This window comes from Dipodomys spectabilis, unplaced genomic scaffold (assembly GCF_019054845.1).
Source record: "Dipodomys spectabilis isolate Male_0828 unplaced genomic scaffold, ASM1905484v1 ptg000415l, whole genome shotgun sequence".
Classification (NCBI taxonomy): domain Eukaryota; kingdom Metazoa; phylum Chordata; class Mammalia; order Rodentia; family Heteromyidae; genus Dipodomys; species Dipodomys spectabilis.
This window is the reverse complement of record NW_024871092.1, coordinates 1,412,909-1,417,552: the sequence shown is the minus strand read 5'-3', so window position 1 is coordinate 1,417,552 and position 4,644 is coordinate 1,412,909. Positions and strand designations below refer to the sequence as shown.

The 4,644-nt window shown below is 34.0% G+C and overlaps 1 pseudogene; it reads left to right on the top strand.

The window, feature by feature from the left end:
- Nucleotides 1-2,060: 2,060 nt before the first annotated feature.
- On the top strand, nt 2,061-2,157 carry LOC122097141 (annotated as a pseudogene).
- Nucleotides 2,158-4,644: the final 2,487 nt, after the last annotated feature.

Genomic DNA, 4,644 nt, shown 5'->3' with positions numbered 1-4,644 from the left:
GTGTAAATAATTCAACTCTATTGTAACTTGCTCCCTATACTTGAAAAACTTGTAATGTCACTAAGTATCATCAACTTGTCAAATGTTATTTTGGCAAATGTGATTTCAAAATGTTTATTTGAAAAGGAATACACTTTCAGGAGATTAAATATAGATTATCATTGGTTTGAGAGTGACATTTTTATACCACAGAAACATGTTGTACTGAATTCCCAGTGTTTGAAGCACTCTTTAGTGCTTCAAATGTTTTTCTGAATTACATTTGAGCTCTAAGTCAAGATTTCAGGGTTTGGTAGACCAATTATTGATCTATCCTCCCAGAAACTATTTTTTGGCCCACTTATGTTGGAATAAAATCTTTCGTTAATAATAGGTGAGGGGTATTAAAATAATCTTATGACACTTTGTGAACTTGTTCACTCATATGGGCTGGTCATCTGTAAGTTGAATGTTTAAATTACAGTACTTTCTCTCAAATTTTGCGATCTCATCCTTCATTTTAAGTAGCCTTGTATTTCACAATTGCTTACTTCTAATTCCTGCATCTCAAGGAATTGGTGCCCTGAAATATAGGAAATGCGAAATTGAGATGGGTCTTCAATTACTTTGTGTTGATATGTTGCATGGGCTTTGGTGAGAAGTTTTGCCCCTGTTATCTGATGATGCAGGTAACCTGGGTCCCTAGTATGCATGAGTATTGCAGAAGAATAATATTTTTTAGACATCTTAGCAAAATTTGGGCATAATCAGTAGGAATGCTTTAGAAATATGGAGAAAAACAGTTTGGGACAAGCGAATTAAAACAATAAACAGCAGCAGAATAAAATCCATTATTGATTAGAGGAAAACATTGTTTTTTTTTACCATGTGGATTCAGAAGACCAAGAACAGTTAGAATGTATCATAAGTTTATACTAAAAACATTGCATTGATACTTTTATAGTCTAATATATATTTTAAACCTAATTATTTATATTCCAATTCTATTTATTGGAATAAATAAATATCAATTTATTTGTCAAACTATCAACTAATTCTAGTCAGTTTCAATGTGTGAAATATAAAATCAGCACATATCAATATAAAATATATAACTATATATAATATAATTAAAAAGCACACGTTTTGTATTGTTCTGTTGTAGTTACTGTATTAAAGGCAACTCTATTTTAAAGTATTATTCCATTATCTCTACTTCAGTGTCTGATAGAGTTAGACCTAAAGATTTACCATTTGTAGATTTACAGCATGGAGGCAATAGGAAACACTGTGATTAAAACATTATCAATTTAATGCCTAATAATGAGGAGAAACATATGCACTTCTCCTGCAACTATGAAAATATTGGGTGATAAAAAGGCAGTAGTGTAAGTTGCTGCATGGTTGGATGGTAGACAGGCCAGGACATTAAGTAATCATGCATACCAACAATTTTTTCACCTTCTTGGCGTTAGCTACTTTTGAAATGGAAGGTATAATAAACAATTATATTTTGATAAAATACCTTCTAGTCTGAACAGTTCTGTTTGAACTGTTCATCTCTCTATGATCTCTTGTAACCAAGATTAGTTTTCTTCTAGTAAGACAATCTATGCTGTCAGGGTAAGATATTCTGGTTGGGCTGTTCCCACATGGAAGAAGTGTAAAGGCTCAGGTAGACATTTGTTCCTGTAACACCTCATTTGGGAAAATGTCAGCTTAAGAAGTTTAGAAGTAGCTCTTAAGCAACACTTACTTTGAATCCATTAGGTCCGCAAAGCTAATTCAGTTGAATAAATAAGTACTTGAAAAAGCCATCACCTTTGGACCTATCTATAAATAATTGAGAGTATGATCAAATTCCAAATAAAAAGACTTAAGATAGTCATTGACAAAAAAATTTTGCAAATGTGAGCAATCGACTGATAAATATAAATTTTCCACTATTCACAGAATTTTAGGGAAATAAGATCGATAGCATTGTTAGGAACAATAAAGTTTCCTTGTTACAAGTAGGCACCCATAGATATAAACCTGTATAAAGATTGCATGATTAACTACTTAAATTTAGAGGATACTACACACTTTAGCAGCACGTATACTCAAATTAAAATACAGAGATTAACATGGCACTTGCACAAGGATAATATGAAAATTTGAGAAATATTCCATATTTTTCATTCTTCAGATGCAAGAAATGAAAAACAGTTATTAAAAAGTTGATTACAAAACTGCAAGTGTAAAAATACACGTAATTCATATAATTTAGTTTGACATCAGTGTATTAAATCTTCACCTCAGAAAGGCGTTTACATAGCATAAACTTTACAAATATCCTCAAATTAGACAACATTGTCATTTTATCCCAAATAAAAATAATATTAAGTCCTAGAAAAAAAGGAAGCAAACTGTTTCTATATGGAATGCAATCGGAAAGGACACATTAATGAATTTATTATAAAATAATGTAGAATTCAAAGTATATCTAGGAGAAAATAAAATAAATTATGAACATTTTGCAAACATATAATATAGAATATTTTAAAATATACTTTTTCAGACAAGCACAAGAAATATTTTAGTTTCTGTACTACTCATTTCAACAGATAAATTAAAATTATTTCTGATTAAAAAAATCACAAACTCTGAAGAAATTATTATACATATATACAAAAAATATTGAATACATTTTGACATCCAAGGCAGGCAATTCACTTGGAAGAATTCCACGGAATCCATGAATTTTTACAGTAAAATATTGGTGCTGCCAGGCATTGGTGGCTCATGCCTATAATCCTTGCTACACAGGAGGCTGAGATCTGAGGATCATGGTTCAAAGCCAGCCTGGGAAGGAAAGTCTGTGGTACACTTATCTCAAATAAACCACTAGAAAACTGGAAGTGGAGCTGTGTCTCAAGTGGTAGAGCGCTAACCTTGAGCTGAAGAGCACAGGGATAGCTCCCAGGCCCAGATTTCAAGCCCCATGACTGACCAAAAAATATATATGTTGCTCTTATTTGGATTGTGAAAATATTTTGTAGGGACACAAAAGATGGACTTGCATTTTTGAAATTTAAGTAACTTACCCCGACCATTAGGACTTCAGTGAACAATTCGTATAGCCTATCACAACTTCACAGAGGTAGTGATACATACTTATCCTTTTGGCAATATCAAATACAGTATCTTCTATGTTGTTCTTCCGGCCTGGTTTTATATAATGGTTCAACAGAAGGTGATCTAGCGTATCTTTGCTATCTCAGTTCTCAGCAACAAGATGTAAAGGTGTCAAAAATTCTTTAGTTTGGGGAAGTGGCGCTGTGGCTCAAGCAGTAGAGTGCTCGCCTTGAGCTGAAGAGCACAGCGACAGCACCCAAGCCCAGAGCTCCAGCCCCACAACCGACCAAAAAAAAACACAACAACAAAAAACAAACAAACAAAAATATTTTGCTGGGAATATGGCTCAGTGGTAGAGCACTAAGCTTGCATGCATGAGGCCCTAGGTTCGATTCCTCAGCACCACATAAGCAGGAAAAAAAGGCCAGAAGTGGTGCTGTGGCTCAAGTGGTAGAGCGCTAGCCTTGAGCTGAAGAGGTGAGGGACAGCGTCCAGGCCCAGAGTTCAGGTCCCACTACCAAACCAAAAATTTTTTTTTAAAAAAAATGAGTCCTTTAGTCTGGGCATTGGTATCTGTATCATGATGAAGTAAGAAAGAAGCCACTCTGGTATTATTCCATGTATATGCACTGTGCAGGGGTGATCAGTCATCTACAGTTATTGCATGTGCCGCTTGAGACATCAACTCACTGATAATGTCTAAGTGTCCACTGTAGGCTTCTCGAAGAGGGGTATACTCATCATCATCCCTACTATTCACATGAGTGGCCTTTTGGGAAAGAAGTCTCCGCAATGTAATAAGCTGAATATTTTCGGCAGCCCAATGAAGAAAATTGCTTGGATCCTTCTCCAATTGTATTTCTTGCAATTGATACCATTCCTTACTTTTTCATCTTGTTCCCCATATTCCTAAGAATTGCCTAACCAGAGACTTTGAGTGCCAGTGGGAATGAGGTGTCCATGTATTTCCCTAATATTTCACATTGGTTGAACTGGTCAGAAATATCCGGTGAATTTTTTGCAACTGTTTATTCATCATGATTTATTTTCTTTTTTTCCAATTTTACTATTCGAAATTATTCTAACTGGAGAGTAGGGAATTGATGGAAAGCAGAGGAAAGATGTTCCTCCATATTCAAATGTACACACTGAAAATGAGGACCTGTGATGTCTTCATGTGCAGCTTATTCTAGGAATGAGAAAATAGGAAATAATGCCTTTTATATAAATGATATGGGAAATGGCAGTGGAAAAAGTGAAATGATGCAACCAAAAATATAAAAGCAAAATAAATTAGGATAATTATGGAGCAATCATATTATCTATGAGAACCAAGAAAGGGAGAGAGAAAGAGAGAGACAGATGTTTAATGACCTATCTAGCCACAAAATCCATGCCTCTGATCAATTTATAGAGCAAACAAAAATTTATTTTTAAAAGAGATGGAAATAGAATTTATGTATTTACTTGAAATTAGTAAATACATTTTTAGTAGCCTATGTAAAGAGATATAACTTTGACAAAATTACACACAATAAACTAAATCCT